Source organism: Tamandua tetradactyla, chromosome 6, assembly GCF_023851605.1.
Source record: "Tamandua tetradactyla isolate mTamTet1 chromosome 6, mTamTet1.pri, whole genome shotgun sequence".
Taxonomy (NCBI): domain Eukaryota; kingdom Metazoa; phylum Chordata; class Mammalia; order Pilosa; family Myrmecophagidae; genus Tamandua; species Tamandua tetradactyla.
The window spans coordinates 44,794,622-44,806,776 of record NC_135332.1 but is presented as its reverse complement, the minus strand read 5'-3'; the positions used below and the strand labels follow the sequence as shown (position 1 = coordinate 44,806,776).

Genomic DNA, 12,155 nt, shown 5'->3' with positions numbered 1-12,155 from the left:
CAACCAGATCTATAGGCCGAGCCCTGAATCTTGGGGTTTATTCATATGAAACTTATCCCCACAAAGGATAGACTAAGCCTACTTGAAATTAGGCATAAGAGTCACCCCCAGAGAACCTCTTTTGTTGGTCAGATGTGGCCTATCTCTCTCTCAGCCTACATGGCAAGGAAACTCACTGCCCTCCCCCTCTCTATGTGGGACATAACTCCCATGGGTGTAAACCTCCCTGGCAGTGTGGGACAGAAATCCTAGAATGAGCTGGTACTCAGCATCAAGGGATTGAGAAAGCCTTCTCGACCAAAAGGGGAAAGAGAGATATGAGACAAAATAAAGTGTCAGTGACTGAGAGATTATCCTGGAGGTTATTCTTATGCAAAGATATCCCCTTTTTAGATTATGGTATATTAGGCTAGAGGGAAATACTTGAAACTGTAGACCTGTATTCCAGTAGCCATGTTTCTTCAAGATGATTGTACAGTGATATAGCTTTCTCAGTATGACTGTGTGATTGTGAAAACTTTGCGTCTGATGCTCCTTTCATCTACGATATGGACAGATAAGTAAAACATAGGGGTTAAAAATGAATAAATAATAGGGAGAACAAATGTTAAAATTAAAAATATATATATAAAGGATAGTTGGAAATACTAATGGTCAATGAGAGGGAGGGGTAAGGGGTATGGTATGTATGAGTTTTTTCTTTTTATTTCTTTTTCTAGAGTGATGCAAATGTTCTAAAAAATGATCATGGTGATGAATATACAATTATGTGATGATATTGTGAGCCTTTGATTGTACTCCATGTATGGAATGTTTGTGTGTTAAGAATGTGCATGCTTCCAGGTCACAATCAAATGAGAGGAAAACCTTTAAGATGTAGGATGGGGAAGAGTGAAAGATCATTCTATGCAGACTTAAGCCTTTTGTAAAAATTTAACTAGTGAGTGTAAATTAGAATAGTTTTGTTCCAAAAATTTTTAACCTTTGAAAAATTACTGCTAGAAAAATAGAGTGCTGTTACACTTAAGGAAAGTTGGTGCCACAATTTGAGATAAGACCTTGTGTCATAAAAGCAGCTGAACTAAAATATAAACTTTAGTTCACAAATTAATGTGTCAAGAGAATGAGTAAAGTAGAAAATAACTGATGATATTATTTCATTCTGAATTATGTAGTGTGATCAAATATGATCATCCAGAATTTTATATTTTTCTTTGTACTGTGGCTATGTTATTCTGGGTGTTTTTTAAAAAGAAAACATTTAAAATTCCACAGGTGACACTTTGTATCAATCTTCAATGGGCTAGGGTTTTTTTTTTTTTTTTCTTGTTTTAATAATCTCTTAAGGTTTTTTAAATTATATATTTAACACAACAGAGAAACTGGATTGTTTTTGTATATGACTGCTTTCACTTGAAATGCTGTCATAAGTATTTGGGGAAGATTTCTCTTGTTTATGATATTCTTTGAGGTATTATGCATGATCGTATCTTATAAACTCTTGAACTATGTATTTGACATGTTAAATATGTACAATATTGTTATCAACTATCTCTTAAAAAGTTCACCTATAAATATTGTTGCATAATTTTCTTTGGTCAGAAACATTTAGGCTAAGTAGTGCCACTTGGGTCAGAATTTTCTTCAGTGCCATTTAGCAAATAATCGACTTTTTTCTATGCAACAGAATACATTACAGTTGTCACACTATAAATTATGGAGGATTCTTCTGGAACCCAGTCTAGCAAAATTAGAGGAAAGGCCCTAAGGAAATTTATTTCTCCTAAGAGAAGAAGCCAACATTTTCAAGCTAAGCAGTTGAACCTAGCACAGATAATAATGTCTTCTATCTCAGCCCTCCAAAGTTTGCAGTGTTGGGACCGTCATTTGTGCTTTTTGTGTGGTAGCTGGATAAAATTGGGCAGCTAAATTGTTCTGTCCCATGTGCCTCTCCCCCCAAAAAAGTTATTGTAAATAAAGACTTGCAGACATGAGGTGTAGAAACTGTCCTGCATGTTTTGTAAACAGGTGATATTTTCCACCAAGCACATGCCATTCAGTTTTCTGTTGATTACACACTATATAAAACAGCAACACTGAGGTGGGGCAAATGATTGTTGTACACACTTTGAATTTATTACATGGTCTCATTTGAGATGATTGGTGTAAGAATCTTTGACCTTTTTTTTTTTTTTTACATTTGGAAACATTGAATAAAAATGAAAATAAATTATAAAAAAAAGAATGTGCTTGTACATTGTTGTATCAATAATAATTTAAAAAGAAAAAAAAAGAGATTGAAGAAGTTCTTCCAGAAAATCGGATTCTTCATAGCAGAGCTCCTAAGAGTCCAAGTGAAAGTGTTAAAGCAACTGTTAAAAAATTCTGAGAATCCAAGCCTCAGAGACCAAAAGGAAAAAAAAATTTTGAAGGATAAATTGTTAGCAGAAAAAAAGATATCACAACAATCAAACATCATTTGAACCATCTCCTGGAAATGCTTTTAGCTCCAGACATTCAACATAAATGAAATGTGATGTTGCAGTGTGCTCAGTATATCATCAAAAAGGCTATTTTTGGACTGAATATTAATGCTGTGAAAACTGAGGAGATATAGTTGTCTAATTTTTCAGCATACATAACTGAAGCGTGTGAATAGTACTGTCTTCAAGTTAGTGGAAGAAAACCCTTTAAAAATAACTGGATTAGTAATTAAATTGCAAGTCTCGTAAGATAAGGTATTGCATGGAAAAATAATGAAATGTGACCCCACCATAAGGCATACAAATAAATAAAAAAAGATATGATGTTGGTTTTTTAAGTCTTTTGAATCCATGCAAATAAATACATAACTGATTTTTTAAAAAAAATAGTGGGAGCAATTGTTGCCCTTGCTGATCCTCTCCTACCTCTTCCCCACCTCATTGCAGAGCCAGCCCCATGCTTCCAATGTGGGTCTCATCTCCCAGTTAGGAGGAAGCAGAGTAACCCTTGTGCACATACTAGGGTACAAGTACAGCTGTGCCAGTCTGTCTGGTGATAGCCTGAAAGACTGTATCAGAACACTTGTCTCTGGCTTGTCACCCCAGAATTTGCCCTATATGTAGAGGTGGCTTGCAAGGCAGGTAGAATACTGTAGAACAGTGCCTGGGGCAAAGGATTCCAGGATGTGAGATACTGAATGTTGTACTAGGACAAAGAGGAAACACTGCTTCCTAGGGGAAAAGGGACATTCATATCCCTGTAAATGAGGAGTTTCCAATGGCCATGTGTGTACACTCAGGACAAGGTGCATAATCAGAAAAGACTAGGGAGCACCTTTATGCTTTGGTCTCAGGATATTCTTTATAAACTCTTTGTCAGGCAGGCTAAGCATTGAAGAAGAGCATTCTCCTGAGCCAAACTGCAAAGACTGGGAAAGGTCATATCTTTTTTGTTAGCTTCTAGCATTGAAGGAAATCTCTGTCAACCCTAGCTGGACACCAGCTTGAGGAACCGCTGCTTCAGTGACTAATTTCCAGAGATATCACAATACTATAAAATGTCCAGGTTGCAGCAAAAGATTACCAGACATACAAAAAAGAAAGAAATATGACCCAGGCAAAGGAGCAAGAAAAAGCTTTACAGTACCAGAACTTGGACATATCAAAGACTTTTTAAAAGTTGCCTTAAGGGGCAGGCCACAGTGGCTCAGCAGGCAGAGTTCTCGCCTGCCATGCCAGAGACCCGGGTTTGATTCCTGGTGCCTGCCCATGTAAAAAAAAAAAAAAAAGATTGCCTTAAGTATGCTCAAAGAGCTAAAGGAAAACATGGACAAAGCACTCTAGGAAACCAGAAAAAGGATAGATTAACACAAAGAGAATATCAATAAAGAGAGAGATCATAAAAAGGAACCAGGCAAAGTTGAAGACCACAGTAACAAAAACTTAACAATTCCCTACAAGTGTTCAGCAGCAGATTGGTGCTGGCAGAACAATTAGGGAAGTTGAAGATAAGGCAATTGAAATTATTCAGTCTAAGGAGCAGAAAAGAAATTGAAGAAAAGTGGTCAGTACCTGAGAGACTTGTGAGAGACCATCAAGCGCCCCAATATATGCCACAATGTGTGAGTCCCAGAAGTAGAATAAAGAGAGAAAGGGCAGAGACAACATTTGAGGAAGTAATGGCTGAAAACTTTACAAATTTAATAAAAGATAGGAATATACACATCCAGGAAGCTCAATGAATTCTAAATAGGATAACCCCCAATAGATCCAAGTTCTGAGCCATTTGTAGTCCTACCTTGATAAGAATGTTATAGTTTTCCCATAGATTTAATCACATGCTCCTAAAGGAGATGCCCTTAATACTAAGAGATGCCCTAAAGGATCTCCTGTAGTCCAGGCATACTCTTCCTTGCTTCAGCTTCCCCTTGGTAATCAGGATCAATCACCCCAGCCAGTATAGTAATTCCCTTCTTTACCTGTTGATTCTGAGGCATGAAGAAGCCAAGTGGCTGGGTGACAGTCTTAACTTCCTTGCAATGGAATCATTGTTGTATCTCCTGATGGAAGCTCTCCTCCCTTTGAAACTTTGACCTCTAGACCATCAGAGCATAAGGTTGCAGAGATAGGAAGCAAAAAATTTTGTAGTGACTCATCAGGGGTAGTAGTAAGTGGTGCTACTCCCATTTATATCCCTTGATTTCTTTACCCGTGAATCCTGGCTATGGGAGAAGCAACATGGTAAATTGGATGATTATTAAGAGCATATACAGCCTCCTGGAGAACATTGCCTCGACCTTGTAAGGTATGGACGCACAGTTGATGCTGTAATTTAGTCTTCAAAAGGCCACTCCAGGTGTGAAAAAATGGCAGCAACTTGTTTGGGATTTCTTTGCCAAGTGGTTTCAGGCTCCCTGAAGACTTTCAGAGTGTTAGTGACTTCTCATACTGTTGCACGAATGGCAACGTAATATTTGTTGCCACTTACTTTATAGGTTTGGATTCGCAGACAATGCAGACTTCAGTGATTTAGAAAACAGATTTTATTAGGAAAGTAGTTAAAGAAAATAATTAAAAGATAGTAATTAAAAGAGTCTTTAAAAATAAAGCATAGTTATGTCACCAGATAAGACGGCACCACCACCTGAAGAGAAGTGTTGGAGAGTTTCAGAAGGAGCATTCCAAGTCTCATTAGTAAAAATCCACAGCAATCTTGGAGACAGCATTTAAAGTCTCCTTAGTTAGAATCCATAGCAGAGCATAAGATTCTGATGAGGTGCTCTCCCTCTCTCATAAGATTCTCCCCTCCCTTCTTCTTCCTCTCCTAAGTTTCTCCTCTCTCTAACTGCTTGCAGTTTTTATGATATCTTTACACAGTAGTGGTCGAAATGCAATTAGCTTACATAAACTGGGCCCAGTTTGGTCTTCTGGGAACTGGCTAGGGACCAAGAGGAGCTTCCTAGATATCTTTATCAAAGTACTCCTCCTTCCAGGAGGATAGCCAGTCCTTCCAGCTAAAGTGCACATTTCAACTGTTCCTTACCAAGGTCACATAATGGCAACATCAGTTTGAACAGAACAGAGTCTACAAATTCTTATCTTTCCCTTACATTTGGGCCTTAGAGTATGATGTGTTCACAATGTAAGCCATGGTCATTTTAGGGGTAAATTTAGTTTATACATATATTTTTATTTAAATACAGAGCAAAACATTAACATATTTTATACAGACATAAAGGAATTCAGGTATCTACATGATTTGAGCATACTTAGCCAGTACAACAAGAGTATACATTAAGAACATACCCACTTGCAGCAGTAGTACTAATTGAACTAAGCCACCTGGTCTGGGACAAGAAAAGGAGTATCTCCCATCCAGTACAGTATTCTTAGATTTAGAGATCAAGCCATCTGGTCTGGAGCAAGAAAAGAAAGATCACCCAGCCAATACAACATTCACAAAACAAAAAAGATGTATCACCCAGATTCACATAGTCTAGAGCACCCAGTACAATATGTTAGGAAACAAACAGACACATTACCCAGCTGGTACATTTATACTTACTACCCTGGTCTGGGGCAAAAACAAATACATAAAGCATTACCCAGCCAATACAGTATTCTTCACGTACTCTTCTATTCTTTTGCCATGGCATCCTCTTGCCATGGCATCTCAGGTCAATAGAATTCCATTAAAGGTTTTATGAAGAGTACAACAACAGTAGAACAAACAATGAAGTAGAATCAGAGATGCTATTATACCGGCTAATGTCATTAATATTGAACACCAAGTACCAGTGATAGATGCCCACCATAACTGCAAAGGGTCTTGGGAGTGTATAACCTTTACTTCCTCATTTACTTCTTGTAAAGCATTTTTAACAGAATATTAATTATCAGATATATATATATTTATCTTAAAATATATATATTAAACATTCTACATGTATAACAGCACAAGGTTTATACCTTTCTTTGGGGTCGTTTGGGTTGGGGCAGTTCTAAATTTTTGATATGGGAAGGGTCTGTCACTAATAAGTAGGTAGGGAGATGGAACTATCTGATGTTCTGGAGAGGCTGGGCTAGTTTTCAGGACTTATCTGGACCAGAGACCCATCTGGAGGTTGCAGTTACTCTAGTGCTGGAACCCTTGTGAGATCTTATATATTGCCCTAGGTGTTCTTTAGGATTATCTGGAATGGTCCTGGTTGGGGGTGGGCAAGTTATGAAAGGTAGCAAGATCTACCTGAAGCTTGTGTAAGAGCAACCTCCAGAGTAGCCTCTCAACTCTATTTGAACTCTCTCTGCCACTGATACTTTATTAATTATACCTCTTTTCCCCTATTTGGTCAGGATGTAATTGTTGAGCCCATGGTGCCAGGTCTGGATTCATCCCTGGGAGTCATCTCCCACGTTGCCAGGGAGACTTTCACCCCTGGATGTAATGTCCTACTTAGAGGGGAGGGCTATGAGTTCACTTGCAGAGTTGGGCTTAGACTGAGGCCACATCTGAGCAACAACAGAGGTCCTCTACAAGTAACTCTTAGGCATGCCTATAGGTAGTCTAAGCTTCTCTGCTACTTACATAGCTTCATAAAAGTAAGCCTCATGATTGAGGGCATGGCCTATTGATTTGGGTATCCCTAAAGTTTGATACAGTATCAGGGAATTCCCTAATGGTAAGGTTTAATAGTTCCATAGTCTTTCTCCCCTTCCTCCAGGGACTTTGCTAATACCTTTTGATTATGTGCTTAATATACTCTAGGATGGTTCCAGGCCTTACAATAATCTAAACAGGATTAAAGGACCTCTTTCTTGTTCTGATCTCTAAATATCAGGTTTTATATATATATATATAACAACCTCTCAAAATCCAGAAATAATAATCCCCACTCTGTACTTAATGTGTCTACTCTAAAAGCTTACAGTCTAGGCCCCTGTTTTCTTACAAGCATTTTCTAAAAGTCACCATACCATTGTTGTTTTTTGTTTCTTGCTTATTTTGTCTCACCAAATATCCCACATGTTCATTCACATCATTGCATGCATCTCGACATTGTTCCTTTTTGTAGTAGCACAACCTTCGTTCATAAGTATACACCATCATTCCCCAATCAACTTCCCTGTCAGTGCATCCTTCAGCCGTCTTTATGCTGGTCATAAAAATGGAGTCATACAGTATCTATACTTTTGTGTCTGGTTAATTTTGCTCAGCACTATGTCCTCAAAGCTCATCCATTTTGTTATGTGCTTCAGGACATCATTTTGTCTTACTGCTGCTTCTGTCTTTGTGCCAGTACCATGTTGTTTTGACCACTGTGTCTTTATAATAGGTTTTAAAGTCAGGGGGTGTTAATCCTCCCACTTCATTCTTTCTTTTTAAGACCTGTTTTGTGCCCCAGCATATGATCTATCCTGGAGAGTGTTCCATGAGCACTAGAGAAGAATGTATAACCTTGTACTTCGGGGTGCAATGACCTATATATGTCTGTTAGGTCTAATTCATTCATCAGGTTATTTAACTTCTCTATTTCCTTGTTGCTCTTCTGTCTGGTTGTTCTATCTATAGAGAAGAGTGGTGTATTGAAGGCTCCTACTATTATTACTGAAACCTCTATCACTCTCTTCAGCTTTGCCAATGTCTGTCTCATGTACTTTGGAGCTCCTTGATTGGGAGCATAAACATTTATGATTGTTATATCTTCTTGTTGAATTGACCCTTTAATTTGTATATAGTGTCCTTCTTTGTCCTTTATGATGTCTTTACATGTAAAATATTTTGTCTGATATTAATATCGCTACTCCTGCCTTCTTTTGGTTACAACTTGCATGAAAAATCTTTTTCCATCCTTTCACTTTCAATCTATTTGTATCCTTGTGTAAGATGAGTCTCTTGTAAGCATCATATAACTGGATTGTTTCTTAATCCATACTGCCAATCTGTATCTTTTAATTGATAAATTTAGTCTGTTAACATTCAAAGTTATTACTGAAAAGGCGTTTCTTGATTCCACCGCCTTATCTTTTTTATTTTATTTTTCAGATATATATATTCTTTTCCTTCTTTCTCTTTGTATTTTTAAAATTACCCTTAGTGGTACTCTTCAATTCTTTGCCCTCCTCCAGACCTCCCTCGCCTGTCTTTTTTTTTTTTTTTTTTTTTTCAGCTGCAGAACTCCTTTTAGTATTTTTTGTAGGGCTGGTCTCTTGTTGACAAATTCTTTTAGAACATCTTGGTCTGTGAAAACTTTAATCTCTCCCTCAATTTTGAAGGACAGTTTGTCTGGGTACAGAATTTTTGACTGGAAGTCTTTCTCTTTCAGGATCTTGAATATATCATACCACTGCCTTCTCACCTCCAGAATGCTGGTTGGGTAGTCTGAACTCAGTCTTATTTCATTTTCCTTGTATGTAGTAGATTGTTTTTCCCACTTTCAGGATTTTCTGCTTCTCTTCAACATTTGGCAGTTTGACTAGTATGTGCCTTGGGGAAGGTCTATTTGAATTGATACTGTGGAGTTCTTTGGGCTTCTTTGACTTGTATATTTATGTCTTTTATGAGGGTTGGGAAGTTTTCCCCCACTGTATCCTCAACTACTCTTCCTAGCCCTTTACTCCTCTCTTCTTCTTCTGGGACAACAATAATTCTTATATTGGTGCACTTTGTTTTGTCTATCATTTCCCTGAGTTCCCATTCAATTTTTTCCATCTTTTTTTGTCATTTGCTGTTTTGAGTTTTCAGAGTCAATTATCCTGTCCTCTATATCACTTATTCTTTCTTCTGTCTCTTCAAATCTGGTGTTGTGTGCCTGTAGTATGTTTTTTATTTGGTCAACAGAGTCTTTAATCTCTATGATATCAGTTATTTTTCTATTTATTCTTTCAAATTACTCTTTATGTTCTTCTACTGTCTTCTTGATCTCCTTTATGTCAAATGAGATCATTTATTTTATTATGATAGCCCATTTATTTTATTAAGTAGAGTTGTGTGAATATCTTTGATTAGTTGTTCCAATGTTTGTGTCTCCTCTTGGGTTTTCATTTGGTCATTAGGGAGGGCTATATCTGCCTGCATTGTGATATACTTAGTGATCTTCTGCGGTCTTTGTGGCATGTAAATATCTTGATTCATTTACTTTGGGAATTGATTTCTTTCAGTAGTCTAAGGCCCTGTGTTTGTGGGATGTTGTACAGCAGGGAGCAGGGCACGGGGTAGAGCACTCAGTATGGTGATGTGTTTCAGGCCAGGTATGGGTGCAGGTTGAAGATGTTACACTGATTCTTATGAACGTAGGCACCCAGTGGCCAGGGAGGATATAGCTGTGCAGGTGCACTGGTCTGGGGTCATAACCCTGGTGTGCGCTGGTCTAAGGCACGGGGCCTTTTGTGTACATGCTTATAGCTGTGGCAGCTGGTTGGCATTACACCTTCATGAATTGGGGGCAGATGTGACCCGGCTGTGTAGGTTGGCACTTTCTCAGAGCTGGGAAATGAGGCTGAAGGTTGTGCACCTGCATGATTCTAGGAGTGCTGTAAAGTGCGGTTCCCAGAGCTAAATGACATGATTGGGGGACCATGTACATGCATGGCCCTAAGAGTGCCGTAAACAGATGTGCTGAGCTCAGGGAGGTTAGGGTGATGCTGTACAACACTACAGGTGGGGGCGGGGGTAGCCTAGGTATGGTGGTTAGTGCATGCAACCTTTATGTGCTGGCAACAGCCTGCAGGGAACAGAGAGGGGAGGTAGTGCTCAGGAGGGGTGCAGAAGAGGTGGGTTGGGCTGCACTTGGGGTGGGGGTATGGGGCAGGTATGCGCAGTTTGGACAAGTTGGGGGGGCACCTGGAGTGTGGAGAATGGAGTGGGTGACAGGGTTCAGGTGTGTGGGGTGTGGGGTGAGTTGTCGGTCACGGGGCTGCACTGGTGAGAGTAGCAAGCCTGGCTTACTTCCTAGTCCATGTTCCCATCCGTGCACTCTTGTGGGCTCTGCTGCTCTGCCCCAGGCTCCAGCTTTCTGCCTCTCAGTTCCTTGGCCTCTGCAACCAGGGCTGCCACATGTGGTGCAGAAGGTTCTCCCAGGTCAGCCACACTACCAAATTGCCTCCTCAGTCGCTCTCCTGTCCCTTTTCTAACTTTTCTGTGGAGCAGGGCTAATCTCGAGCTACTCTTGTTGGCCATCTTCCCGGAAGTCTACATGTTCTTTTTTGAGCAGTTGTTAGATTTAGACAAATCCAGTTCTGTTTAGTGGTTGATGTTATTCATTGCGGAAGTTCTTTAGCTGCATCAGTTGGGAATTCAGCACAGATTCAGCAGTGAGAGATGTTATGTGCTTGGGCATAGGTATGAGTCCACGATGTCAGACTATTCAGTTGAAGATGACACTGTAACATACTTATTTATAAGGAAAAAGTTGATTAATAGGCATGTATTTTAATTCATTCTTTTCAGCATAGGTCATTACCATTGTATTATTATTTCCTTCTGCTATTATTTCAGCAGCCCTTCATCTGTCTTGATTGTGTTTCTTTATTCAGACTTCAGACCTAATTTTGATAAGTGGAGAAATCCTCCTGCATTAATTGTTACATTCGAAGCATGATTTAGCTTTTCCCAGTTTCCTTTTTATAAGGAATAAATATTAATTGGCCTTAAAATGGGAACCATCGTCACTTTGGATTTGTAAAAGGAGATCCATAATATAATATCTAAAGTTTTACAAGTATTTCTTTGTGTGGCACATTGGTATACACAGGCAACAAGCACTCTAGAGTAGGTGTCTACACAACTGCATATGTATTCAGTCAAGTTGCAATATTTGAACAGGGAATGTTCCTCTTGCCAATTCTCCTGTTATTATTTTCAGTACTATTTGTAAAGCATCTTTTTAAAAAATTTCACATTGATTTTTAATCTGAATTAAAATAGAAAAAGGTAAATCAATCCCTCTGGCTTGTGCCCACCTGTGCATAGCTTGTGTGCCTAAATGTCCAGGTTGCTGATGCACCCGTTGTGTGAGAGCAGAATCTTCTTCAGTAGTGGTATTCACAGCAATTTTTGCCAAGGCATCTGCAGTAGCATTATACTCACGTTCAGATGTATTTAGGATTAAGTAGGCATCTTTGTGAAAAACAGATGTATTAGTACATTGAACAATTTCCCATATTTCTTGCCATAATGTTATTCCTCATAACTCCCTTCTATTATTTCTCAGTTACTCTGATTCCAAATACATTTAAATAGTTGATCCATTGGTCACTATTTATGAATCATTAAATAAACTGAGAAGGTCTGGTTAAACAAATCATTATACTGTTGCCTAGTATTATGTATAAAAAAATCAGTTACTGACAGAAAGTTAGAAAATGTTTTAATTTCTAGAACTTTCTTTAAACATTTTTATGCAACCTAAAACATATCAAATTAAATGTTATTTTTGGCATTTCATTTTTAAACAAAAATATATCCTGTAGAGTTTGACTTTGAGAAAACAAAATGTTAAAAATCAGGTTTGAAACAATATTTAGGTCCTTACTTTAACTAAAGCTGAGGGGAAAAAAAGTTAGCCTTTTCAAACAGTGAGATGATTCATTTTTCTCACACAGTCAAGGACATGATAAAGTTAACACAAAGTATAAGAAGTTATTTTGATTAAAGAGACTCTCTGCTTTTTACAC

The 12,155-nt window shown here is 38.3% G+C and overlaps 1 protein-coding gene across 9 annotated transcripts in view; it reads left to right on the top strand.

The window, feature by feature from the left end:
- ACACA (acetyl-CoA carboxylase alpha) overlaps positions 1 to 12,155 on the top strand; it is a 449,622-nt gene that overhangs the window by 20,456 nt on the left and 417,011 nt on the right. The window lies entirely within an intron of this gene.